The 18,596-nt window shown below is 38.8% G+C and overlaps 1 protein-coding gene across 6 annotated transcripts in view; it reads left to right on the forward strand.

Moving 5' to 3' along the window:
• LOC100859691 overlaps positions 1–18,596 on the forward strand; it is a 100,114-nt gene that overhangs the window by 76,711 nt on the left and 4,807 nt on the right. For 3 of the 6 annotated variants that reach the window (XR_006932443.1, XR_005842770.2, XR_006932445.1), the window contains exon 4: positions 9,178–14,495. The exons of 2 other annotated variants lie outside the window; for them this stretch is intronic. The gene's annotated coding sequence lies outside the window, so the exon portion shown is untranslated. Of the gene's footprint in view, positions 14,496–18,596 lie in introns of all 6 variants that reach the window. One more of the 6 variants, XR_006932444.1, reaches the window with a different exon arrangement.

An 18,596-nucleotide genomic window follows, 5' to 3' on the forward strand; every position in this document is an offset into this window, starting at 1 on the left:
GCAGGATAATTTGCTGTCTTAATTTGATATCATACATACACCAGCTTTGTAAGAAAAGTTATTCAAAGAGAACTAAGGTGTAACAGCAGAGAAAAAAGATGACCCACGCTGGTATGATATGGGTGCATTGCCAGGGCAGAATCAGCAAGTCTGTTTCTAGATTGCCTATAGCAGAAAGCTCCTTTTTTGTTTTTTAAATCCAGGAAGATGAAATCCAGCGTGCAACTTGTGCCCAAGCAATCAGCTGCTGCCCGTAGAAGTAAAGAATCACTCTTTTTTTTTTTTTTTTCCAGATAATTCCAGTTAATCATGACTTCTGAATAGCGAGATTTCCACTGGTGAAAAAAAGTTCAAAAGATTATTTTAAGCAAATGTATAATGTTAATAAATGAAAAACTAAAATTACACGCATTTGCAACAGTCCTTTAAGTGCCGAAGAAGTAACACTGAAAAGAAGATTGTCTGTAACTTCTCAATTTCCTCTTGGATATACTTTTTCCTTGCTTCTGCTCATTCATTAGTCAGGATGGCATGTAGGAAAAAGGCTGAATGTGCTGGAAAGCTCCTCTCCATCTTCTGCATGCATCCAGTGTGAATTTTGTGGACGGTATGTGACAGTTCTGCACCCCTGATGGCTGAAAACTCCAGACAGTGAGGCTTGCCACATTTTTTCGGGGTAGAATTTTCTCCACAGAATTTCCTTCATGTACCTTTCTAGCTCCTACACTGTCCTTGCATGGTTTAGTCTCGGCTCCAGTCCTGTTCTGTATGGATCCCTGCACGTTTGACCACGTTCAGCAAGGTCTCAGACCTGCTGTTCTCAAACTTCACCTTATTCTTCCTAAAATACTTGGCAGGGATTTTGACAACGTGGGCAGTGAGCTGAAATTTCTGATGAAAATTTGATCGAGTTAATGAAGTTTTAGATTTCTGAAATACTTCCGTAGTCATCATATTCATTTAATTTTTCCACCTCAAACTGCCATGAAGTGTCACTGTATAGGAACTAAGAAATGCAATTAAATGTAAATAAGAAATGATTTTTTCAGTACACAGCTTGCAATTGAATAGTGCATTCTATAATGAGAAAAGCATTCTGCTGTACATATGGGAAAAAGTAAGAGTCTATCAAGACAAATAGAGCAAAATTACATTATTTTCTCTTCTTTCCTTCCTTCCCCTTCCTCTACAGTACTCTGTATCTGGAAGTTGTTTATATCAGAAAATGATGGGAGGATAAGATACGACCTCCACTTCATAAACATTTTAATGTCTGTAGATACTGTGTCATGCTCACAGTTCACGTCATACTAACCATTTTTACTACACAGTTTTACATCTTGTTACAGATAGGTTCTGTGGCTGAGCATTCAGACTTTATTCCACTAAGAGACCGTGCAGACTTGTTTGGATTGAATTAGGCTAGATTTAAGCCACACTCCTGTGTTCTTATTTGGACAGTTGGGCTCTTGGAGCTTAATTCACACTGCAGTTTGCTGAAGACTCCATGTGCAAACAACTGAGAGAATGATGTCAAAAATATCATAAACCAAAGTCATAGCAAGCGAAGACTTGAGAAAAAAGCTCTGTTTTTTTCCCCTCATAATTGGTTTTTATAGGTTGGCATACTGATGTTACATTGAATCTATTTCCTATATTGAGATTGTCAGAAAACTAGCACAAAGAGATCTGAAGTTCTACAATAGCTTTAATGGCATTCTAACTTTGTTGCTTAATTAAAGCCTTTTTCATGTCAACAGAATTAATTAATTTTGCAGGTTAATTGCACATTGAAGTGTCTGTCTCAGGATGAGATCTGCAGTTGGTAACATCTAATTTCTAATTTCGGACTATCGCCATTGTTTTTGGCTGGGGAGAATTCCTTGACAGTGTGACAGTATAAGTGTGTTTGCCAAGTGCTTTTCATATTATAAATAGCATGCATATAGGCAACTTGTGCAAAAATGTTATATATATTGAGTAAACAGATAAAAAAGGACTTCATTGAAGAGTGATGTGGAAGATCCATCTGATGTTGTATGATGCACCTTTAATCTGTTCATTTGAGGATGTTCTTTAGCAGTCTTCTCCTGGAGTCTGCTGTTGCATACTCCATCAGCAGTAATAGCTGAGCAAAAGATAAACTTGGACATCATAAAAGGTGAGTCTGTTTTTCATGTTGAGAAAGAAAAAAGAACCAAACTCGTGGAAACAGAGTTAAGCATCTTCTAAGAGTAACTGGTGAACCAAATTAAGTATGCTCAAAAATATGCTATTTCAACACCTAGGGGACAAAAAAAAAAAAAAAGGAAATCTTATCTTTCCCATGTGAATATGCTGTACATACATTTTTCTTAGCTTATCTTCAGTGACAAGGCTCTAATTATTGGTTGAAAGAAATCTATCATTATTTATAGTAAGAGCAGTTCTCTATCTGGTATTCAGCCTCAGCCTTTCCCAAGTTATACTAACAATAATCTCGCAGCTGCAATACAAATGCAAAAGGAGAATTAAGCTTATTATGTCTCCATGTCACTCTCTTCCTCTAGGACATGTCAAATTTACATGGCAATTTTGAGTCCAGCCAAACTGCTCCCTCACAGGCAGCTTCTGCACTGTACACTGTGGTAACTGCATAGTAGAAGCACTTCCAATAGAATCAAGTTTCAGAAGACCCCTTCAGAGTCAAAAGCTGTGATAGGAACATGAGATGAGGTTGTGAATCCCATCATGAGTTGGATGCTGAATTGAGTTGAACTTCTGTGGTGGGCTAGATCTACTCTTCTGAGTCAGGCTCCTGAGCCCTAATGAGATCTATGAATTGGAAGGTGCATTGTGGCCTGCATGCTGTGTTTTTGTGGAAGCAGATTACACACGAAGAACTGGGTTACTTTGTGCTCTGAGTAGCTGAGCAAACAGTGAGCAGCCTTGTTCCCCTCTAATAAAAGCTGTGGATTTAAATAAAAATAATAAAAATAAATGAAAAATCTGCCTATCACTGATTCTTTTTCTCCTAGTTTCTGAGCCCTGAGGTTTGAACTCCATTAGTGTATTCTAGCTTTTGACTAGAACAATTTTTTCCCCCCGAACATGCAGAATTCCTCTCCCCATCTCCCTATAATGCAACAATTACAGTACAATCAGGAGCTGATAATTACAACTGATTCATATGCATTCAAACTAAGTAGTACACACACAAAATATTGGGGCTCTAAGAGGAACTCAGGTGCTGTGGGAAGAAAACAGAGGCAGAGATTTTGGGGCTGATTCTTGGTGGACTACTGGAGAAAATGTTGAAGGAGATATCTGTCTCAGCTGTGGGTTAACCACCACAAAAATGTCTGGGTTCTGTAGACACTGAAAACAGTTGGATGTTTATGGGGTTGATTTAAAGCATCAGAATTAAGTGCATAAAGCCAAACTGTGTAAATATCCCTGAGAAGTAATGGAGAGAAGTGACATAGGATTGTCTATGTTTTCTCTAAGAGACACCAAATTGCTCATTTTAACAGTAATTTATAAATATTACATGGTCAATTTTATATTCTGCCACTGAAATAGTAACAAGGAGAGTTTAACAAAGGAAAGAACAGTATTAAGAGTCTGGTATGATCCTTTCCTATCTGACCTTCCTGAACACATTACAATTTTTTTTTTCCTTTGTAATTTGAAGGTGTGACAAAGATCTTACCCAACAAAATTAAAGGCAAATATAAGCAATCAGAGAGGGCTTAGCTATTGTCCAGGTAGCATCTTGAGATGCAGGGCTGGGGAAGGGGCAACATGCATCTTTCCTCCCAGAGAAATACGGAGGTTCAGTGTTTCAGTGTTTTTTATTCACCACTCTAACAGTCTCTGCTTTGTTTCTTCTGTCACTTCCAGCACTGACTACATCTAAAGTCAGCTGAAAACTGTTTTTTCATGAGTTATAAAAGCAATATTCAGCTGAGAAAATCTCTAAACTCATAAACATCCACGTATCTCTTCCTTGTCTTTTCTCTTCCTTGTTATTCTACAATTACTTGGAACTGTTACCATTCTGTTTGCATTCTGTTAGTGTCTGTTGTTTTGAAACTAAGGCCTTGCACTTGTATTTTTTTGACGCAGTTTGCTGCAGTCCAGTAACAGTTTCTCTGTACACTCTGATCTCAACTTATCTGCTTCTGCGAGACCTTGCTTATAATGAAATCACTGCTGCTGAGCAAAGAGTATTGCTACATTAGGACAGATCCGTTTGCTTGGTTTTCGTGTACGTTAGTAAACTGTGGAAGATTAAATACCACATGGAGCTGACGTATGTGGAGCTGATCCTGAAGTAACCTTGAAGTCCCTGTTCCAAGTTCAAGGCAGTGCATGAAGTCCTTGCTCTCAAAAGGTAGTCCCAAGAGCAAAGAAAGATCATACTTGAATGCTGAATGATAAACAAGGTATGAGATAGTGGTTAGCTTCTGTATTTGCAAATAAAGCACAGGCTTGGGTGGCTGACTTGTGCACTTTCAGATAAGGTGTTAATTGCATGAAGAACTTGTGAGCCTGGAATACTGGAAGCTCAGAACTGTGGGCAGGGTGATATTGTGCTTAAACAGATAATGCAAAATTGCAAGGAAATTAAAGGAAGAAAAGCTGAAGTTATTAATACCATCTTACACTATTAAATGTAGAAAAAATGAATATAGTTTTTGCATGGTGTTATGCAATGGATATTAGAAGCTTTAACTAAAACCACATACTTTTAAAAATACTTTTTTATGTGTTCTATTTTATGTCATTTTTCTACCTAACAATTAATGCTGATTCCTGACCAGTTCCTGAAAACCATTATCTATAACATTTCTACAAGTAGCTGCTCCTTTTACTGCTAAGTAATGACTAAATCATAGTAAAAATTTACGTCAACTGTTTAGAAATTCATATATAACTTTGCTTGTAAAAGTGAAAAAACAGAACAAAAGCAACAACAGGCAGTAAGAAAAAGGCAGGTGTGTTATGACTCGTCATGGGTCACGTAATGTAGATGCATCAGCAGCAAACAGTGAAGTATAAACAGTTCTGCTGAAAAATAGAGATTATCATCATATTCCAGTCTCCAAAGATAAAGCATCTAATAGTAAATAACCCTACTTCATATCTTGGTGTGATGGACAAAAGAAAGAATTTATCTTTAGAAGTTGGTTGCCCAGAAAGTCATTCTGACTTGATTGCATTCAGTATGAGGAAAAGAAGGAAGGTTCAAGTAGAGATATATATCACCTTTTCAGATTGAGAGTCTTCTAGGAAGAGAAAATGAAAGGATCAGTTGAAAATAAGTACTTAGAATTAACTGTGTGAATGAAAAGTAATGGCTATATGAGATGAATTTAGGAGACAACCAAAAATTATGAATACATAAAGAAGAGTAGGCAACACTATGTTTTGACCACTAAACAGAGAAATGAAGGCAGAACATAGATATTAATTTAGACAGAAAAAAAGCAAGAAATGTTACAGGTGGGTAACAAAGAAAATGCATTGCAATAAATACAAAATAGAATTTTAGTGTGGATAACTGAAAAATCTCAGACAGTAAAAAGAGATCTCAAGTGTCTTTAGAGAGATGAAGAGACAGATAAAAGGCTTTTAAATATTGGAGGAAGACCTATAGAACAAAAAAAAGATATTCTAGGGAAAAAACCCACATCCTATGCACATTGGGATTCTATTTGTAAATAGCTATGATAAACATATTAATAGACAGACAACTCAGAAAAATTCAAAATTATTTCTGCTTTCCATTTGGAAACAATATAGGCATTTTTATTATCTAAGAATATATTCTAATATGTTTAGTAAGTACTTTCCAGTCAATTAATAGATGTTAAACAACATAAGTCGGTAGGTTTGAATAACTTTTACTCAAGAGTCGTGGCTGGGGAGAACAATCATTCACTGATGTTAACTTTTAATAAACCTGGAAATAGCAAGGAAAAGTCAGAAGGTTGGGTGAGTGCTGCTGAGCCAATATTAAGAACTGGCAAGTGATTCTGTTCAAGAAACTTGAGCCAGTTAGAAAGAAGTACTGCTGTGGGAATCCATTGGTAAGAAATTAAAGGACAGCTCAGAGGTGATTAAAGGAAATTAATTTTTTCAGACTGTCCTAGTTTCTGAGTAAAGCTCCTGCTATTATAGCATGTAAAACAAAATGTATTCTCCATTCAACAAATCCCAGATGGTAAATGGTTTCTGAGCTAGATAGCAGGTGGTTCTGAAAATAGAAATACAAAAACATGGATTTTTTTTTTTTTTGGAGAAAATGGGAGCACCACTTCTATTTATCAGCATTTTCACTGATGATGTTGTTGTGACTAAAATCACTGGGGTACAATGAAGTACAATGTGATCTGCTTCACTTAATAAGTAAAGGCAGCTCTGACACTTTATATTGCTGAATAAAGGTGAACTTTGAAAGCAAGCTGCACGTGCAAAAAAAGGGGCAGTACTCTAGTCAACAGGGTCCTAGAAGAATACACCAAGTGTCAGACAGAGTTTCAGATTTCTGTGGTTAGAAGAGGGCTGTGCTATCCATACAGGTATGGTATCATAGGAATTTGGTGTTCATCTCTGCATTCCACAATGGTGAGGAAAGACTAAAATAAATAATTTGTTTGTGTGGTCCTCTCAAAAAAGATACTGGAAATCCAGAAGACTGTTCAACAGTGAAAGTCTTCAAGATCCTCAATAACAGAATTGTTTGGTTTATCAAAGGGAACATCACAAAGAGAATGGATTACAGCGTACAAGTATTTGCATGGGGAACAGAGACTGTGTGCTAGAGGTCCTTCATCTACCAGAGGAAGGCAGATGAAGAGTTTGGGGTAGGCAATTGGAGCCAAGAGGATTCAGACGAGAAATTAGCTGTAACATTTTGCCAGGGAGGCTGCTCAATCATCACGCAAATTGCATATGGAGACTGCAGGAAATGCATCTCTGGCACACTTGGGTGAAGACTAAGTGTTTTTCGGAAGATATGCTTTGGCTCAACACAAAGAATAGTTCAGTCAAACAGACCTCAGTGTAGAAGAGAGCAGATTAATTGCCACAGCTTGTGATGCTCATGTGTCACACTGGTTTGGTCTGATGAGTACTCCCAGCTGAAAGCTTAGGGGAATTATCACAGAATCATAGAATCACAGAATGGCTTGAGTTGGAAGGACCTTCAAGTCCATCCAGTTCCAGTTGCCCTGACATGGGCTTGTTGCCATTCACCAGCTCAGACTGCCCAGGGCCCCATCCAACCTGTCCTTGAACACTTAAAGGGATGGAGCACCCACAGCTTCTCTCAGCAGCTGCGCCAGGGCCTCACCCCATCTGAGGGAAGAAATGGTCAAAAGTGGCCAATAAAAAAGAATGGGTCAGTAATGATAACAGCAATAGAAACAGCAATCATACTCACAACTGCAATCACAATTGCAATAGTAAGCAATATACTTTTGATTGTTTATATTGTATCTGCAATGCAAAAAAGCCAAATGCTGTCAAATTGAGGTTGCCCAGGAAAGTGGATTACCCTACGGGGGAAAGAAAGTAAGGTGTGGGGCCTCTGAGATTCTCCCTATTCAAGCACTATGGAGAGATGACTTCTGTTTCAGCAGGGCTTTCCTGCAGTGAGATAAGGAGACAGCTAGCTAGATGCTTCTTTACCTCTTTGCCTCCCACATCCTTCCACCTTACATTGTGGTGCTGCTGGGAAGGGGCAAGCAGCATCTGAAGACATCTCTGCCTCTCTTGTTCCCCAGATTCAGCATTTCTGCATATCTTCACCACCTGAGCCACTCTAGATGGAATGCTTTATTGGACGGGAGATTGGTCAAAGAAACACAAGCCCATTACTGCCTGTCATCCAGGAAAAACATAGTTGGCTATGGCATTCCATCTTAATAAAAAATGTGGTCCTTGTACAACATCTGTTGCCAGGTTTCATGAAGATTTAATGTATGCTAATTGTAACCTTATGTACATCTCCTTCTCCTTGACCTGCTTGCCACCTTTCATGTAATTAGGTTCCACAGTGGATTACTTTAAACTAAGTAAATTTTTGACATATCCTGAATAAAACTCTCAGGAGAGAAACATTTTTAAATGAACGTAGTTAGGGACTGCAGTTCCCTCCTCCCCTGGCTTCTAGAGTGAAGCAGCACCCTCTGAGGGGTCTGCACTGCTCAATGCCTGCTGCCATTTTGCTTGCTTCACAGCAGGGAGGCACAAACTCCAAACTCTTTTCAGTATGCTTAGAAGCAATGTGCCAGGAAGTTCTTCACTTGGTCTAGAAGAATTTAGTTGCATTTTCATGATCATTGTGTAATTATTCTAATTCACTGTACATTGCTGCATCACAGGGTTGTAGGTTTTGGCTTTTCCAATGGAGTTTCTTAGGGGTTGTATCAGGTGTTTAAAGGGCTGATTAGCTCTTGCTGAGCACATACATTTACCTTTGCAGACATTTTCTTTTTTTTAAATCTCAGATGTGGAAGAAGATATATTTTTTAAAAGAAAAAAAAAATTCTCATGGTTTACAAAAATATTGTCATACTTAGTATCAATTTCCTGTTTTCAGTTTAACTTTTCTGTTCCACACCTGAGGAAAAACTCTTGACTGTTTTGCATTCCAATGTAATTTTGTAAAAAAAAGTAATATTTACAATTTTGTATAAAAAGTAATATTGCAGAAAAAAGAAACCTACAAAAAACCAACTGTAAATGTGCAAGAAACCTTCTCAGATCAACTCTATAAAGTCATGGTGAAAATGGTTTTCATGCATCCTTCAAGGCATTAGGATTTTGATTCTGGATCCCATGTTAGGCTAGAGATGTTGGCAAAGTCATCAGTCCCAGAGCTGGTTGCTAATAGTTTCTCCCTATCGAATCACTTGCACACTTGGAGTCAGGCAGTGCAGGAGAATTTGCAGCACCACACTTTGAGGGGAGCAGCTCTATGCTTTATGGGCCATGAGCCATCAGTCCTGCATGACCGCCATGTGCTCAAGCATCAGAACTGCCTGTGTCATTTTCTCTTTGATTTTCACCTCTTTCCCTCACATGATTGAATTTACTTTTCCCTGCAGCCACAGTTGTTTCAGATGACTGTAGAAATTCACAAGGGAGATCATTGTTAACCTCCTTTTGTCCATTTGTTTTCCCAAGTTTGACATCCGAGCACACAGGCATAGTCTTTGCAAAAGGAAACTGCAAGAAACAACTCTCCTGAGCATAATGAGGGAACACTGGCAGAACCAGCAGCATCCCAAACGTACACAGCATGGGCAATGCTACCTCTGAGAACTGGGAGTGCATCTTGGTGCATCTCTGCACGCCGTGCAGTGAGGATAATCTTGTGGCATTACGGAGTGGAAGAGTGGCAGCCAGAACTTCCTCCTTCTGGACTGAGCTTTGCAGCCCCAACTCCTGTAAAGGGCTGCATGCAAGAATGCAAGGAAAAGTCCAGGTGGACACGCTTGTGGGTCTGAGGAGGAGGCACACGTGATCCTTGACTATTTTATAGTACGTGCTCTCTCTGAGCAGAAATGAATGCTGTCATGTTGGTGAACACCCTGCCCTGGGTTAATAAGCAAGTTTATTTCATCCATGACAAGTGCCTGGTCATACTTATTACTGAAGCTTTTCATACTTACCTTTGCTTTTTATACTTGTGGAATATGGCTGCGACAACAGTCCTATTGTACTTTGGGAACAAAACACAAATACTCATCTCTAGTTTTCACTCTTGTTTTGGATAAATGTTGGTCTTGGAACAGAACAAAAAGACATTGGCTCTCATTTTACTCTGCTTCTGCTTTAGGAAAACCACTGGCACTCCCAAGCAGTGTGATGCTGGGCACACACACTGGGGCATCTTCAGGAATGCATGAGAAGAAATGTCCCATCTTCACATCTCACCCATTTCACGCCACGATAAATATGAACACTGTCAGCCGGAGAACAACGTCTGCAGCAAACTATTACATTTTTATTACCTGTAAAAACTGGGTAAAAAAAATTAACTTCACATCATGCAACACTACTGAAAATTAAGGAACTTAAATCGTTTGCATCACCTCTGGTGATATCTGCTAAATATTTTCTGACCATTCTTACAAAGCAAAACAGAAGGCAAACTCACCATGAATAGAAACAATAATAGGCAGTAGCATAGGTTGCGTGTTATTTGAATGGAAAGTAATTTATCACTTCTGAAATAAAAGCTGTTTATCCTCGTGTTTCGCTCTCTGTAGCAATCTTTCCAATTTATCTGTGAAAAAGTAAAGCACTGTACCATCATTAGCATATGAATGTCTGACACACCAAATTGGCTGTAAAATAACAGAAGGACATTTGCTATTGGTGTATGCACACAGACAAAGCAGCCATTTTGGAAAAAAAATGGAAAAAAAAAAAAAAAAAGAGAGGGATGGTGAGGGTGCTTAACCCGTTGCCTGTCTCCCTGGTTTCACACTGCTGTGCTGATGGGGCAGACGCAGAGTGGCTGGAAACCCCCAAAAAGCACCCGCACTCAGGTTAAATGCTGCGACAAAGATCATTCATGACAGATGTGTGTTGGGACAAGAAAACTGGTATGGAATGAGCAATTCCATGTGTCCTCACCCAAGGCATGGGGCATGCACAGGAATGACACATCGCCGTGGTATGGTTTTATTTCACAGGTCTTGGGTCAGACGTATGAAACTATTTCTCAAAGAGGCTGCATACATAATTGAGTCCCGATAAAAGGCTCCCAGTTGAAGTTGCTAGGCTACATTCATTTCAAAAGCAGAGCCATTTGTTATCAAATTTAAATTAACTCTCTCAGAGCTGAGCTCAGGATGTGCAGAGCAGTGTGTCAGTCAGCACCAGTGCCTGATAACCATTATCACATAACCAGAGCAACATCACTTCACAGAGAATGGGAATCTTGAAGGAATTTAGGCCCATTAGGTTGTAAATCTTAAAAAAAAAATCATTAATTCCTGAGAGGTATCTTTGTGCTTTGTGCTGTGATTTTTTAGGAATCACAGTTCTCTTTATTTTCTCTCCACCTTTTATTCCCCTTCAAAAAAATCATCATGATTTCAGCTTTAATTTGGAAATAAATAAGTAAACCAATATTTGCCACTGATTTCTTACAAGCACACCGTGTCTACCATCAATATTTTTTTCCTGTATCAAGATTTCAGCAGTTTCAACACACACATATGCAACAAGGAGGATATCTGTACGGCCTACAGTGGCTGGGCCTGGTCCCACAGCCATGCTCCATCAGGCAGAGCATTACAGCTCCAAATGTAGAAGAGCAGGTTTGGCAACTTCTGACTTCTCCAGCCAAAGGCAACCGATGGTTGCAATGCAGATTCTGAACATCAGCAAAGTAAATACAGCGTAGGGAAAGAAAAAATAAATAAAACTACCTTGACATCTGCTCACAGATATGACTGTGAAGGAAAAAAAAAAACCCACAAAAATCCACTAGATTTATCAAGTAAATTATTCATTGAGAATTATTTGCTCTGTCTAGCCTTAAAATAGATTTACACAGGCTAACCAGCAAAAATACACCAAAAATCAAACCCAGCAGAACATGCCAGCCACATGCATGGTTTGTACACACCTGAAGATATCATCACATTGTGCAAGAAACAGAAGGTGCAGGTACTTTTGCCAATCCTGCATAAAAGACAGTGAATTTTTTTTTCAGTAAATTTTGGTTTAGGGCACTTAAAACAGTTTTGTTTTTTTTTTTTTTACCAATCTCAATTTGACTTTTCTATTTTAATTTCTCTGATAAATTGGAGTCCCTGGCTAAGAGTAAGTCCTACTGTTGTGGAGCTTAATGTTAAGTACTACAACCTTCACTATAATGTTTTCCTGTCTTGAAGCAGAAGCCTTAGGCATTTGATGTACATCCCTGCATCAGTGTAAGACACTGATTTCTTGGAAGCAAGTCAGCCATGCTGTAGCTGTTGACGTACATACCGTGAGATGGAATCATGAATCATGGAATCATCAAGGTTGGAAAAGACCTCTAAGATCATCTAGTCCACCCACCAGTCCATCACCACCATGGCCACTAACCATGTCCCTAAGTATTACATCTGCTTTTCCCTTAAACACCTCCAGGGACAGTGACTCCATCACCTCCCTGTGCAGCTTCTTCTAACACTCACCACTGTTCCTGAGAGGAGATTCTTCCTAATATCCAACCCGAACCTCCCATGACACAACTTGAGGCCATTCCCTCTTGTCCTATCCAACTTTGTGTTCTCCAAAACTTTGGTGTCAGAAAGACAGCAAGGATAGCATGAGCACCATACTGCTACATTAAAAATACTTATTCCTCCCCTCTCTCCCTTCCCCTCCCCCCCCCCACACAAAAGGACACTTACTTAGTGTTCATATATGTAAAAACATAAATCACTTGCTTAAACAATTAACAGGTGACCTCCTCATTATCTGCCACATTAGAGTTATCTGCCATGCATTCTACAAGGCAAAATCGGAGGCAGAGAAACGAGTAAATTCTAGAGTCCAGCACTCACCCTTCTATTTCTTTAAAGAAAAATGGATCATGCATGCATGCCCCTAGACAGCCCTGGGTATGACTCTACAAGAACGAACCATTTGCTTATTTAAAGCTCTGTGCAGCTAACAATGCTATGGGGCTAGTAAATCCCACCGAGCGCTCCTTGAGATCCGTGTTTATTTACTGGTGGAAGTAATGTACCATACTTGTGTATCCATGACAACGCCGTAACATGCCAGAGCAGTATGAGGTCTTTTCTTGCTACTGCAGTAGGAGATTAAAAGTAAGAGGCTAAATCGTATTAAATAGCAGGAGCTTTTCAAAAGATAAAACATAAAGTTTATGGGAGCATAAGATAGTTGTTCATGGTAATAAATTTGTGCTATTTCAATGCTTTAGTTAGGTTCATCTGCTGATTGTAAATAGCACTGAATGCTGAGCACACCAGGAAAGATAAAACTTTGCTGCTCTTCTAGGAGTTCCCTATAGCAAGGGAGCTGTGATTTGCAGCGTCAAGCCTGAACAGTTAAGAAATCTGTTTTAAAGAGTATTAAATCAGATCATACTGTAATATTTATCTTTTCTTGAAATGTGTTTCTGGTTCTTTACTATTTTTCACTCCCATGACAAATATTTTGATTAACAGCGTTATATGATCCAGTGGATTAGTAATGTAATTGTCAATTTATATTTATAAATCCAGGTATTCTCTCAGTGCAGTTGTGTTTGCTGTGCCATGGATATGTTAGACTGATGTGGTTGAGATGTAAATCTTGTGTATGTGGTGGAATTTAGACATAAAATGAAAATTCAATTCTTTATAAGCCATTGTTTTATTCACTGTTACTGCTGATTACATTACAGTTGCTTCGATAAAGTTGCATGTTTTAATAGTTTAGAAAAGCACCTTGGAAAGTCAAAGCAAATTAACTCTCTGCAAACAAATCAAAGCCACAAAGGAAGAATTTCTTTGCAAGCAGAACACTTCAGAACGCTATTTTCCTCTTACACTTTAGTAAATGACACAGTAGGCCAAATTCTAGCACAGGTTTCTGAACATTCACAGACTTAAATGAAAAAAGACTTGATTTAATACATCAGACATCCCCCAACTATATTGTATTTTCCAGACATAGTTGCATTAAACTACTGTCCAAAGTACAGAAATAATATGTTACCTGTATTCTGATCATAGGATAAAGAATGTTTTCTGTTTTAATACTGTCTGTTACTTGGCCTGATCAATTGACTTACTCCAATTGGAAGTTCTGAAACAATCAGTGAGCCTTAGCTGGGATGAACCCATCAGTGTACGCCAGGATGCAACAGTAAGCATCAGGATGTGGCAGCTCTGGAAATGGCAAAGATAGCCCTTGGACTGCGCAGAATGTCTTAAAGATTTTCAGAGTAACAACAAAATAAAATGGTGACGAGAGGCATGGGTTTTGTTCTGTTTGCTTATTTTGATCATCAGACTTCAGGGTGAGGTGGGGTTGCTTACTTGAGTGCTGTTTGGAGATGTACCTACACATGTGTGTGCACGTGAACAGAACCATGAATGTGGGGTGAAGTGTGGGTAAGTAATTGTTCTCACTTCCACCTGGGATAGCATTTGCTTGGTCTGTGAGGTCAGGAGGAGTCTTGTGCTAAGGGAACTCGCCTAAGAAATGATAATTTGCATTTTCAACACAGAAAGGAGTGGAAGCTCCTTCTGATGTTACTCTAAGGCTGACTCAACTGTCTAAAATCTGCAGTGTTGCAAAAGTTGTATTTTTTATGATTGCAGCTGTCATACTGATGTGAAACTTTCATCCAAGAAGATGGGACACCTCCTGCCAGACCAGGTTGCCCAAGGCCCAACATGGCCTTGGAATTTCAAACACATCAGCAGCAACTTGCCTACAGATGAGATGATTTCTGCTGTCCCAGCTTTGCTTCACTTTAGCAGGTGCTTGCAGCTTTTTGTTGTTTGGCACAGAGCATGCACTCCCCATGCACTAGAATTTTGGAGAGCTTCTCTCCTGTTGCTGAGCTGCAACATTTTAAAATATTTTTTAGTACACAGGAATTGCCCAGAATTATTTCACACGTCCTACTCTGCTATTTTCAGCAACAGTGCTTCATTGGTCAGTACACGCAAGAATGGTTAATGTCTTCAGTTATATTTATGCACCCTGAAATCAGATATGCTTTAGTGTGTCTGCACAGCAGTAGGAAACATGAGTTAGCAATGGTAGAGTGAAACACAGGCAGGGATTCAATCAAAAAGTAGGAAACAAATTAAGGGAAGGTTGGAATAACCAACAAGCTAAAAATTAAAACAGTTTGACAAAAATACTTATTAAAAATGAAATATATTTTAAGAAAATAATGATAGAGCATGGAATCCGTATGAATTCAAATCCAAATTCCTGAAAAGAGGCATATTGACATTCTCATGTATGACAAAGCAATTCCTCTGTATCTGCCTCCATGTTCAGCAGTGCATGCAGGAAAGGTCTGTGCACTGCGGCTCATTTTCTGTCTCAGTGCAGAGCTGCTGGCCTCGCCGCATCTAGTGATCAGCATCAGGTGGCCAGCAGCCCCACTGCTGAGAGTCAGAGCTCTTATTACCAATAAAAAATAAGGCACTGTATTATAAGAAATAACATACAGAGATTGAGTAAAAAAAAAAAAAAAAAAAGAGAGAGAGAGAGAAATAAATGCCTTAAAGAATAAATAACATAAGACCCTTACTTGCAATCTATTTCCATGTGTAGGCATAAAAAAATACTGGGCAGTTTTAGGGATTAAAATCCAAATGTAGGAGTGAGGAAAAGTTCAGATATTCTGTGAATGCAATGCTGCAAATACTCTTTGTATTGCCTAAGAGTGAAGCAGGGCAGTGGGAGTTTCAGATAGAAAGCAGAAAGTGATAAAAATGCATTTTTGATTAATGATGTGAACTGAGCTCTGAAAATAGTAACTACAAGAAGATCTGCACAGCCTTACTGTTCTCACCTCACTAAAATATTTTCCTGCTTGTTTCCCCCGTGTGTGAGCTACTGCAGTGTTTGAGCAATAATACATTCCAAACTGTTAGATGTCTTCTTCTTATCAACTATGCTCAAGCTATCTGTGGAAGTCTTACCCAACTACTTCTTACTTAGAAACATTCATCTCTTAGTTAATAAACAAAAAGTGTGATAAATAATGCACGTTGTTTTCTGTTTGATAATGTCCCATCAGTTAAATTGTTTTTAAAGATCTCAGCTGGTGTTAATTATTGAAAAGGCAAAGAACAAAACAAATAAATCAGGGTCCAGATGTTAATTGTTCTTTCTGTGCACATCTGTGGCATTTACACAGCAAAACAAAACAAAACAAAACAAAGCAAAAAATCCCACCAGTTTTAAGATTTGGCTTATTATTTGCAATTATGCATTTGCAGATCTATCTATATGTATGTAATTTCATATTAACAAGAAAAAGTGTAAAACTGTGATTTTTATCTTAAATTTTGTTGGTGTAATGGTGTTACTGAATCTGCTAGACAGTGTCAGTATTCACTTTACAAAAGTGAAAGAAGATTAAAAAGATTTTGTGAAATGAAATAACAGAATTGTAGAATCACCAAGGTTGGAAAAGACCTCTAAGATCATCTAGTCCAACCATCTACCTACCGCCAATACTGCCCACTAAATTATGTCCCTAAGTACCCTGTTTACAGGTTTCTGGCATGCACTCAGGGACATTGACCCAACCATCTCCCTGGGCAACCTGTTCCAGTGCCCAGGAGAAGTTTTTCCTAATATTCAACCTGACACAACTTGAGGCTGTTCCTTCTCGTCCTTATTGCTGTTACATGGGAGAAGAGGCCACCCCACCTCACCACAACCTCCTTTAAGGGCGTTGTAGAGAGTGTTAATGTCTCCCCTGAACCTCTCTTTCTCCGGACAGAACAATCCCAGCTCCTTCATCTCACTCCCCATAAGACCTGTGCTCCAGACCCCTCACCAGCTACAAACGTAGCTTTACTGCTGGCAGGATGGACTACAAACATAAGTCTTAAGATAATACCACACACTGAGTTGCTATCACTTGTGTTGGGCGCAGGTTAGGCAGTCAGCAATAGGTGAATTATAAAAAGGTGTATAGATTCTATTTGATATGGATAAACACTCAAAAATGTTGAGATGGGGTGCTGGAATAGATCTGTGGAAGGATAGTAACAGTATATTGTGGCCGATGTGCATGGGACAGGGTGTGGAGGCAGCAGAAGTTTCCAGGGCATGTAAAAACAACCAGAGGTTGCTGGAAGCAGTTCTTTCCACTATCAAAAGCTGTAATGTGCTTGGGCAAAGTTTACTTCCAGTGTAGAAGTACTGGGAATGCAGTGCCACTGCATACAATTTGTACAGTGCTCATCTGAGAGCAGTGTGCTTAATTATTGCAGAGGATGCATATAGGCAAAAGTGGAAAGCAGTGAGCTGCAGTTGTCATCATTGACTATCCATGCCCCAGAGACAGCTAATCATGGTGTTTTAGCAGACCCTCATTGAGAGTGGCTCAAGGCGTGCTTTTTAGATGTTAGTGCTTGCTGGAGGCACAGAGGTACATTTCACATTTTTTGTAATGGTCCTAAAATCTCCAAATATGCACAGCCCAACTCATGTTTTCAGTACTATACAAATATCACAAAATTTGATAAAACAGGATATTCAAGTATCTTTCATATTAAAATATATATATATCCAAAAGCCAATTTCAGTCTGTCAAGAAGTTTCATAGGACTTGTTCTTCTGTATTTAAGTTCTGGGATTAAAAGTAAAAAATAGGATCTTTTTACTGAAGGTAAAATCCTATTTTTTCAATTTCAATTGCTTTAATGTAAGCTATATGCAGTATATATGCTATAGTATATATGCTATATTTTAATTTACATTAGAAGTTTATTCTTACATATTTTACATGTTTTGTTTTTTTTTTTTTTTTCCTAAAATTTGACCTGTGTTCAAATGGAATGGAATATACAGTATTTCAGTACAGAAAGCATCTTTGAATTTCATTAAGATTTTTAAAAATCTTTTCAAGATGATTTTATTATAATAAATTTATGTTTTAGAATCTTGTGGTTATTCAAAAAATGTCTTACTGCCTTGTTATAATCTTAATTTAGCTGTATGGTATTTGCAGAGTCTCTTACCAGAGGATAGAGGTGTGACCCAGGCAATTAGGATACAGTGTGCTTTAGTTAAACTGCATACATTTATTGAGTTACTTAACAGCAATAGAACAAAGTGTTGTGGTTTAACCCAGCAGGCCACAGCCCTTTGTTCGCTCTCACCACTCCGAGAGGAATGAGGGGGAGGAGCGGGAAGAAAATAAAAGGTAGAACTTGTAATTTGAGACAAAAAATTATTTACTGAGGCAGAAAATGAAGAGAAAAGTAACAGAGATGATAATAATACATATTTACAAAACAAGTGATGTACAAAGCAATTGCTCACCACCCACTGACCAGTGCCCATACAGCCCCTGAGCAGTGACTAACCCCTGAACAGCTCTTCACAGTTTATAGTTTTTTCTCATGATGCTATGTGGAATGGAACACCTCTTAAGCCAGTTTAGGTCAGCTGTCCTGGTTCTGATTGTATTCTGTATGCTAGTTAAAATCTTATCATAGAATCATAGAATCAGAAGGTTGGAAAGGACCCACAAGAACATCTAGTCCAACCATCATCCCATTGCCATTACTACCACAAGCCACTAAACCATATCTCGTAGCTCCTCATCCAGACACCTCTTGAATACTGCCAGGGGCAGTGACTCCACCACATCCCTGGGCAGCCATTCCAGTGCCTGACCACTCTCTGAGAGAAAAAGTTTTTCCTCATGTCTAACCTAAACCTCCTATGACACAACTTGTGGCCATTTCCTCGCATCCCATTTGTTGCCTGGCAGAAGAGGCCAAACCTCTCCTCATCAAAACGTCCCTTCAGGAAGTTGTAGAGTGCAGTGAGGGCTGCCCTGAACTTCCTCTTTTTCGGACTGAAAAATCCCAGCTCCC

This window comes from Gallus gallus, chromosome Z (genome assembly GCF_016699485.2).
Source record: "Gallus gallus isolate bGalGal1 chromosome Z, bGalGal1.mat.broiler.GRCg7b, whole genome shotgun sequence".
Lineage (NCBI taxonomy): Eukaryota > Metazoa > Chordata > Aves > Galliformes > Phasianidae > Gallus > Gallus gallus.